Source organism: Glycine max, chromosome 9 (assembly GCF_000004515.6).
Source record: "Glycine max cultivar Williams 82 chromosome 9, Glycine_max_v4.0, whole genome shotgun sequence".
Classification (NCBI taxonomy): Eukaryota; Viridiplantae; Streptophyta; class Magnoliopsida; order Fabales; family Fabaceae; genus Glycine; species Glycine max.
Window position 1 is genome coordinate 7,807,927 of NC_038245.2, and position 11,432 is coordinate 7,819,358.

Genomic DNA, 11,432 nt, shown 5'->3' on the forward strand with positions numbered 1-11,432 from the left:
GCCTCTCTCGCGTCCCTTACTCCCTTTCTCTTTCTCTTGTTGGTAAGTTCTCTTTTTCTCTTTGTCGCTCGTTGCACACTTTTTTTTTATTATTCTTTTGATTTTGATTTTATTAACAACCTATATGTTTTGCATGAACATATTTATATGTTTACGAAATTATTTACTTTGAGTTTACTTGGATTTTGGTTGAGCTAGATGGTGAGCATCATGTGTTTGTGAATATGCGTGAAAGAGAAAGAGAGAAACATTTTGGTCGATTTTGGTTCTTTAACTTTGGTGTTGATGTTGTATGTATGAATAATATTATCATTGACACTAGCCCCTTTTATATCTTGTTATAGCACTTTGTGACATGGAACTTGGTGATTGAAATTATGTTTAAAAGGTTGAATATATTAAATTGGCAGGTCTATATGTTGTGAAAGCTTGCCCTGATTTGAATAGTTGATTTTTTTTTTTTTGCTATAGTAATTTGGTTTGTAAAAATTCAATACAGGGCATATCATTTCCAATTTTCTGGTTTTAAAACCAATGTTTAAAATTGATTTTGGAATTAGCAACAATACATGTCTCCACTTGTATGAAATTTGAGAAGGCAATTTGATATTAGGAAGTAGGAATGCAATTTGAGAAGGCTAGTTGCTTGAGATGTTAATGTGAGAGGTGACTTTGATTGCAATACTTAGGCTTATATAGACAAGGAAAACTAGGATAATTTTATTTATTTTTTGTCAAATTCACCTTCTAACTTTATGCTGGTTAAAGGAGGTTTAAGTTTATCACTTAGTTTAGGTGAGGAAGAAAGTTAGATTTAGTTACTTAGATTACTACGTAACTCCCCTAAAAAAAGATTACTACTACCTAATTAATAATAGGTAATTGAGTCTTAAAGTTATTAACATTAACACATGGATAATTATATACAATTATATTAATTTACTCTTAATCACTTATGAATTAAAAATGTATATAGTTGGCCATATATCTAAGTAGACACCAAGTACAAAATTTCATGATATACAATAATTCTTATTCAATTAAACAATTGAAATTAAGAATTTAAATTTATAAATTATTACTGTAAAAAAATTATACTATTAATCATTAAGAAACTATATCTAAGTATGAATTTCAAAATAATTACGAAAAAAATATTTTATTCTATTAGTGCATAGGCTATTTATTATAAAATTAAAATTAATAAAAAATTTGTAACATTTACATTTATTATTACTGATTTTCAAATTCGATTTCATTTAATATATTTTAAAAAAAAAATTGGTTTTAAGCCTTATAATTTCTAATCAACCATTTTGGTTTCCTTTATCCATCCAAAAGAATAAACTAAAGGCCTATTAAACATATAAATAATTATTGGATTTTCAACGTGTTTCACGAGTTTGAAGTGTAAAGTATAAATTTATTTATTTTAAATTAAAATTTAACTTTTATCTTTCAAGTCATAAATTCAAATTCTCACTCGTTATCTTAAAGTAAAATAAATGTAATTTTTCTATGAATGATCTTATGAAAAAAAATGTTTGATTAATTTAATAGCTTAAATAAAGGATTTATATAAAATTTAGCTTAAATTACTCTATAAATCCTTTTATTTTGATTTCAAACCCATTTTTGATTTCAAATCTTACATTTCGGTTTCGCAATGTTGGATTAGATCCAAACCCATTTTCGAAAAATAAGTACCATAGAGCTTCGTTATGGTTGAGAGCTAATTAAGTTGAACAACTATTTTTTTTCTCCTTTTTTGATTGGTTAATTGATGGTCGAGAGCTAATACAAGGTTATTCTTGTATCTTATTTATAAAACATTCTCTTGACTGATAATATAGTTAGATGAATCTTAATTAATATATTATATGAAATTCATTATTCATGATAGATATAGTTCATTCGTTCTCAAGTGTCATTGTTCATTTCATGTAAAGATTTATTTTATATATCCAAGTTTCTCATATCTCTCACTTAACATTCAAATCTTTAATTTGTAGGCACTTTTCATTTTCTTGTTTGCATCGTGATCACGACATTCCTTATTGGACATTATAGTGACGATCATCACAAGTACGAATATTTTTTCATAAACTTTTGATGCTCTTTTTTGTTACCAGTGCTTTTATAACTTGTTGATTGTGATTAATGACTATTGCTTTATATACAAGTTATGTTCATCAGGAGTGAACCTTAATTCCTATTTGAGATTCAATACAATGATTCTTGTGAATAATTTGTATTAATCGTTGTTTTGAATCTTGAATTGTCCATTTGGACAGTTTGGGAATAATAATTTATTTATAGTAGATTCATACGTAAAGGTTAACTTTTTTTTCCTTAAATTTGATGAAGTTCTGGTTAATCCATTTCATTTTGTTCTTCGGGTGCATACTTGATTGTGGTGGAATTCATGTCACCACTTTCATGTCGTGTACTTAGAGATCAATGTGAAATACTGCCGAAATTTCGTCAAATATAAGAAAATAAAGTTAACCTTTACGTATGAGTATATTATAAATAAATGTCTTCCTGAATGGGACAGGGCCACACTTTTAATGAAAAAAGTGAGGTTTATGTTAGACAAGTGGCCTCAGATATCTTAAAAAGGGCGGCGGGGGGTTGAATTAAGATATTACAAACTATTTCCCCAATTAAAAATTCTACTTTAATTTTAATGCAAGTTCCAAGTTCCCTTAAAGATGAGTTTCTAAATGATAATTCAAATTAAACAATCTGAATGTAAATGTTAAGCAACAATAAGTAAAAGAGTTTAAGGGAAGAAAAAGTGCAAATACAGTTTTTATACTGATTCAGCAAAGTCCGTTGCCTACGTCTAGTTCCCAAGAAACCCGCTTGGGAGTTCCACTATCTCACAAATCCTTTACACTTTCTGAAACACACAAGGACAACCCTTCCTTTGTGTTCAGATGCTTTACAACAAGAGACTCTCCATCTCTTAGCCCTTTGATTAGAAAGAGAAGAAGAAGAAGATGATCTCTCTTGAAAGAGATAGATGTTTACAATGAAACACTCAATTCCTTATTGAATAACACAAGTGTTTGGCCAAGGAATGTTGGATGATAAGAGATTTCCGTTTGAGAGGGTTATGCCTTTTGAGAACTAGGAAAAACTCTGAGAGAATTTCGTGCCCAAGTCACATATATATAGATCTTTGATGGCCATTAAAAATTTAAATGAAAAGATGTGATTGTTGGAAATTATTTTCGAAAATCCTTACTAGTAATTGATTACCATAATGATGTAATCGATTACATAGTTACTTCTAAAGAGTTATGTCTCTTCACATTTGAAATTTGAATTTTTAAATACTGGTAATCGATTACCAACACACTATAATCGATTACACAACTTCTACTTCCAACTTCCATTTTCAACTTTCAACTTCCAATAACTTCCAACTTCCAACTTCCAGTAACTTCCACTTCTAACTTCTAACTTCCATTTTCAACTTTCAACTTCCAATAACTTCCAACTTCCAGTAACTTCCACTTCCAACTTCCAACTTTCATTTTCAACTTTGAAGACTCTAGAGGTTTCTTGATCATATATCTTGGATTTCTTGGATTGAATAAAACTTGAGAAGTGCGTTCCTTTGGCATCATCAAAACATCTTCTTGAAGCCTTGCTTTTACAGTTTTCATGCATGGAATCACTAGCTTTGTGAGTATATCACAAATTTATTAATTAGATGGACCAAAGTTAGATGAATGAAAGTCGCATCAGCCCCGCGTATGAGGAAGGCGTTGAACAGTTCTTGCAATTTGCTTCCGAAAGAAGTCGACCGAACGAAGACGGAAAATGTTTATGTCCTTGTATAAACTAGTTGAATGGGAGACGACAAGTACTCGGCGGCATACGAGAACATCTTTTGTGTGATGAGATCAAGAAGCATTATACGACATGGATATGACATGGTGAATTAACGACATACAGAGGGGGTCTCAATCTGAACCGATTGATGTAGAAATGGGAGATCGCCTAGAGGAAATGATTCATGATCTTGGACAAAAGTCTTTTTAGCAAGCACATGCCCCTATGCCTAATACATTGGAAAGTGATTCCAAGAATTCTTTGTATTCGGGGTGCAAGAAGTCATTGACGTTGTTGCTAGTGGTGTTAAGTTTGGTTAATGTGAAGGCCATATATGAGTGGAGTGACAAAAGTTTCACTTCACTACTTCAGGTGGTACAAGATATGCTTCGAAAGGAAAACACGATACCAAAAAGTTACTAACATGAGAAGAAGATACTGTGTCCGATGGGTATGGGGTATCAAAAAATACATGCATGCCCTAATGATTGCATACTATACAAACATAAGTATGAAGAAATGCATAAATGCCCCAGGTGTGGGGCATCATGGTACAAAGTGAAGGATGATGACGAGTGTAGCAGTGATGAAAGAACAAAGAAACGCCCCCCCTAGCAAAGGTGTTATGGTATCTTCCGATCATTCTAAGGTTCAAGCGTCTGTTTGCTAATACAGATGATGCAAAAGACCTTACATGACATGCAGATGGGAGAAATTGCAATGGAATGCTCCACCATTCGACTGATTTCTCCTAGTGGAAGAAGATTAATTGTATGTATCCGAATTTTGGGAAAGAGGCAAGAAATCATAGGCTTGGACTTGCCACTGACGAAATGAATCCCTTTGGCAGTTTAAGCAATCAACACATTTTGTGACCTGTTTTGCTAGTAATTTACAACCTGCCTCCTTGGTTGTGTATGAAGTGAAAATAAATGATGTTGTCTATGATGATATCCAACCCATGACAGCCAGGAAATGACATCATGTTTATCTCAATCTATTGATTGAAGACTTGACAAATTTGTGGGACGAGGGGGTTGTTGTGTATGATGGGTATCAAAATGAGACATTCAAGTTACATGAAATGCTATTTTGTACCATTAATGACTTTCCAACATATGAGAATTTGAGTGGATATAGTGTTAAGGACCATCGTGCATTTCCTATATGTGAAGAAGACACAAGTTACATACAACTGAAACATGGAAGAAAAACAATATACACTCGGCATCGACTGTTTCTAACACCTTATCACCCTTATCATCGATTGAGAAAACCTTTTAATGGAAGTCAAGAGCATGAAATAACGCAAATACTGTTAACTGATCAGCAAATTCTTGAGTAGGTTGAGGACATCAATACTATATTCAAAGAAACCCAAAAGAAGGAAAAAAGTAAAACTTGCATATGGAAGAAAATGTCGATATTGTTTGATCTTCCATACTGGTCTGATCTAGATGTTAGACATTGTATAGATGTTATGCATGTGGAGAAAAATGTGTGTGATATTGTCATTGACACACTTTTTAACATTTAAGGCAAGATAAAGGATGGTTTGAATATTCATCAAGATCTAGCTGAGATGGGTATACAAGACCAGTTACATCCAAGGTCTGATGGTAAGAAAATATATTTGCCTTTAGCTTGTCATACTTTGTCCAGAAAGGAGAAGATAAGTTTTTGTTAATGTCTGCGCCGTGTCAAAGTGCCAATATGATACTCTTCAAATATTAAGAGCCTTGTTCAGTTTAAGGATCTAAAGTTAGTTGGCTTAAAGCCTCATGATTGCCACGTCTTGATACAACAACTGTTAGCTGTGACGATACGAGACATTTTGCCTAACAAAGTGAGGCATGCCATAACTCGCCCGCGTTTTTTCTTCAATGTCATATGTAGCAAATTCATTAATCCAATCAAGTTAGATGAGCTGAAAAATGAGACAGTTATTATCTTGTGTCAGTTGGAGATGTATTTCCTCCTTCGTTTTTCGACATCATGGTTCACTTAATTATTCATCTGGTGAAGGAAATTAAATGCTATGGTCCCGTTTAGTTGCGATGGATGTACCCAGTTGAGCAATACATGAAGATCTTAAAAGGGTATTCAAAGAATCTACACCGTCCTGACATATCTATTGTTGAAAGGATTACAGAAGAAGCTATTGAGTTTTGTTCAAAGTACATTGAAAAGGCAAAACCTGTTGGGTTTCTTGAGTCTCGGCATGACGAAAGAGTGAGAGGTAAGGATTCAAGAGAATTGCATGTTATCACTCTAAGTCTAGAAGAATTGCAACAAACTCATTTGTATATACTGAATAACAGAAATGAAGTTCTGCCATACATAGTTTGTCACTGAGCTTTAGTCAAGGAAAGTAACCCAATAATGACCAAGAATAGGGTGTTGAAAGAGCATAACAAGACTTTCCTAAATTGGTTTAAAGATATAATCTTTGGTGACAATAATGCTTTTGAAACGTTAAGGAAGTTAGCAGATGGACCTAAAAGAAATGTTATAACTTGGCAAAGATATGATATCAACAAGTATTCATTTTACACGAAATCACAAGATGACAAGAGTACAATGCAAAACAGTGGAGTTAGTCTAAGGGCTGAATCTCAACACTTTGCTACTGTACATGATGACAATCCATGTCTAACTTTCATGCCTTACTTTGGGGTCATTGAAAAATCCAAGAGCTTATTTATGTAAAATTCACTGTTTGTGTTTTCAAGTGTAACTGAGTTGATAGCAATATCGGTGTGCGAACTGATGATTTCAAATTTACTTTAATAGATTTGAAGAAGCTCGCTTATCAGAATGAGTCTTTCATCATGACAAAATAAGCTAAACATGTATTTTATGTTCAAAATCCTTGAATTTTTTAAACGTGATCTCAAATTCAAATATTATAAATAAATAAAAATATGACTACGAAAAAAGATCTCATTAATGGTAACCAAACAGGTTTTTTTATACCCTGATAGACCACTTCACCTATGTTCTAATCCATTCTATGTTGTAATCCATTTTTTCATTCATGGATAAAACACATGGCCCTTGACTATGACTTCGAATATGGCAAGTTTCTTGTTTCTCATATATCCACAAAGGAGCAGCTCGTAAAATTCTCATCAAACCTTTTGTTTTGTTCTAGTCTTGCACAAATCAAAGACAAGCTGGGTGTCTTTGATGGTAGCCCCATTTTATGGGAGCCTAATGGATAGAATTGTATAACATATATCTGCCTTAATAAGTTTTTATCATACATAAACTAGTTATCTTCAACTATGTATCTGATTCTCTACTTAAGAATAAGTTTCTTTATAATTATTAGCTTAAGCTCTCCTTGCAATAGATGCTACAGCTAAATCAATACAATACAAAATATACATCACATCACTCAACTCTAGAACTTGATTAGATTCTACTTCTCTTATTTTTGTAAAAACATGAACTTAATTAATAATCTTTAAAAAAATCCTTATAAAGATTCATAAACTATTTTATATTCATGAGTGAATTGGTTGGTTTCTAATCATTCTAAGGCCTACAAAATTGTAAAACCCCAATAAAAAAAATAGAAGAAAATAAGCAAAACATTAATAGTCATCTATTGGGAGCATAAAGTATCAAATCAAAGACCACATTTTTAAGGAGCCTATACTTGCAAGGATACCTAACTTAGAAGGTGTTGAATAAGATGGTTGAGTCCGCTTAGGCTTGGCCCAGCACAGCATCAAATTCTGGAGATGTTCTAAAATGGAAGAATTCATGATCATGATGGGTACGTTGCACTTTAAGAGGTTGTCATTCTTCAATTTCGGTAAGTTCCACGTTGTTGTTGTACATGGAAATCAAAGCTACCCCTAAACCTTTCCTTTTGTTGTTCGGATAAATCTTAATGTCACGGAGGCTCATAAAGTGTATTATTTTGTATGTTACATCTTTGCAAGAAAAATAATGATTCGAGAGGAGGAGCCATTATTTCTTAGAGAATATGACCATTTGGTATCAATTAATTTGTTCCATGACTAAAAGCCTTAATAAATGTTGTAGTGAATTGAAAACGAGTCCAAGCAAATTGGTTGGGCTAACTTGCCTAAGAACTACGTAGTTATGATAAGACGTGAATCGTTGGCACTTGTCGATAAGGAATATTTATTTGACTTTGCTGAAGTTTATTTCCTTTCGCTATGCCAAAAACAAAATCATATGCAATTTGAAAAGTGAAAAGGATAACTGAAAAAGTTGAATGTCATATTGGGGCAATGATGGGCTCTCATGAGTTTTGGGACTCAGATTCCCTTCAAAAAAGAGCAAAGGATACAGTGATGGCTGGTATCTATTAACATCTCCCTTTCGTCCTTTTTCGTTTTGGAATATATTTCATACATCAAATAATTAATATTATTTTAAATTTATAATTTCTATAAATTATAGTTTTATTCGATTCAATCATAAGATTATATCAAAATAGATTTTCTTTTTTGTTTGAAGTTATGAATATTTTAAATATGAAATGCCAAAATATATTAATGATAACTAGAACGAGAGCCTCAAATAAAATAATATAAATAATGTTTTTTAAGAGAAGAATATATTTACTAAAAGAGATCATTTATATTAAGCATAAAAATAATTCAATATATAATAATATACTCGATTAAGGAAATTCTTCATATTATTCTTCCTTTTTTCTTTAGAAAAGATATGATTATTAATTACTAATTTAAGGATGTAAAAATAAAAATAATTTCTTCTTATCATCCAATAACAACTATTTTTGGCATATCAACTTCTCGTTGCTTAATTATTATTTATTTCAGACTTTTATTGTTATTTTTTCATATTGAAAGTAATAAAGTAATGAGGCTAAATTAAGAAAATTAGTTCTCATTCTTGATATTTTTTTTTTCTAGTTCTTACATAAAAAATTATTACATTTTGGTTTCTGTAAACATGTGTTACTAATCGGATTGTCATTTGATATATATCTTCCTGATTATAGGTTCCATTTTTTATTTTGCTCTGTTTAATACTTTAAGTTAGTTCATACTGATTATAATGCTTAGATGCGAGTAACATTCCAAAGATAATTTAATAATTATTTAGATAAAAATATTTAAATATATATTTTAGTAAAGAAAAAGATAGATTTAATTATTTTAATATACTAGATTGTAATTTTTATTTTGAAAAAAATGTTAGTATAATAATATATTAAATTGGTTAAAGATGATTATAATTAAAGGTAATAAAAATAATATATAAAGATAGATCAATAAATAAATTTCAAATTACGGATAATTCTTATATAAGAGTAGACAATTCTTTCTCTTAAAATCACACATATAAATGGTCTCTCTTGGTATTAATATGTTGCTCAAGGATTGAGAAAAAAAACCGAAAAAATTCTTTTGATGCAATTGGTAGAGGAGAAAAAGAATAATAAATAATATGAATTTCTTGCTTCAAGAGGTGAGTAAAATAACTTTTTCCAAGCTTCCATGATATGAATTATTGAGAATGTGTTTTCTTTATATATATATATACACACACACATACACACACCAACACACATCTTGATATTATCATGAAGGACTTTATTATTGAATTAATGAATATATAATTTAACCTTTAGGATCAGAACCAATTTATACTTATGTGTACTATGTTATAATCATTGTAAATATTATATGACTTAGTTATTATATTACGTATATAATTGTTGTTATATATGTGGTTTCATATTATTAGTTTATTCTATTATTGTTGTGGTGTAATTTTGAAAATTATTGTTGAATGCACAAAATTAGGGAGTTTGCTAATAGTATTTTTAGAATGATATTCTTGTAATTTTGTGAGTTGATCATCACCTTCTGGAAATGGATGATGATGTACATTTTACTATGAGATTATAAATAATGTTAGATACTTTTATCTGCGATGAGAATGATATTTATTTATAGATATCCCCATATAGGATGAGAAAGAGATTATAGATATCTCCATCTATGATGACGAAGATAGTGGGACATCATTGTATGAAATATGAGTTCATAGACTCTCTAAAGAATATGAGATCTACATTAGTTTTGGGAAGCAAAGAATTTAGTCTTGTAATTCTGGGAATCACTAAGTTGTGTTTGCTATATTTATTTGAATGTGTTGAAGTATTGTCGTTTATTTAAATATTTTATGAATTATGATTGTTTTAATATGATTTTTATTGGTGTGTAAATATGTACATATATAATATTATTTTAAATTCATTGGGAATTCTTATTAGTTGTTTTATTTACTGAGATTATCATCTCATTATAAATTTTGTTTTTAGAGTACGAGGAAGAAGTTGCTGAGTTTGAGAAGACTTAAAGACATAATTTTCTTGGTTAATTATATTTATTTTAGCTTGATTAGTACTTTAGAATAAAATGTCGAATTAATGTTCATTTAGTTTATGTGTCCATATTTTGAAGATAATATTTTTAATTATGACTTATTTATTATACATGAACCATTTTTAGACTAGTATAATTTTGAGATTTTTTTTCCAATATGAATTGTTATTTTAATGAAAGGTATTACATGCAACACATATTTAAGTTTTAAATGCACGAGTTACCTAATATAAACCATAACAAGTAATTTCCGTTACAGAGGTCTGATGCATTCTCACAATCTGGTCTATATTCCAATCACAAAAACATAGGACCATGTATAACTGTGTGAGTAGTTACTGCAATTTTAAATTTCACGTACCAAGATGATAAACTGAAAAGAAGAGGGTTTAAGAGTGTTTCATACATTTTCTTTTTGATATAAAATGGATCAACAAACCAGCAACAAAATGATTAATCGTGGTATAGACAATTTAGGACTGTTAACAGCGTTCTTTGCTTGAGTTGTATTTGGTGACACTTATTGCTAGCTGAACATCAGATGATTTTGGATTCTAATCAGAAGAATTGATGCCAAAATCTTTCTACTTTAAAATTCTCGGGAAAAATTAAGTGTCATCGAGTCAATCACTTCAAAAAAATCTATTGAACCTCTAATTTGTTCCATGATTAAGGAAGCCATTCACGAGTACCATTAACTTGTTGATCGGATCAGTATCATATACAAGTACCTTGTCGATTTATTTATTCATTCAGGATGTCTCTAAAGGCATGAAATCCTTTAATTTAGACACATGTTTTCCATTACGCATGCAAGATTCTTCTCCTTTTGTTTTTTATCAAATAACTTAAGTTTTTTTTTTAATGATCAAATAACTTTTAAGTTAGAAACATATATTTAGTTTAAAACGAAATTCACATACATATTACTATATGTTCTAAATGCAAGTATAAGGCAAAACCGAAACAAGGGCTGCCAAGAAAAGGAAGTTTGTATTTTAAAGACCCACCAAATCTTGGGAATTTTATAACAGTTATAATATGGACTAATAATTGACTAAATTTATCAGGCACACTAAATTGAAACTAATTCATCTATTAATACAAAAAAGAACCATTTCAAAACTCTTAAATTTCTACTATGAACACTAACATGTCTGTCTATATATATATATATATATATAT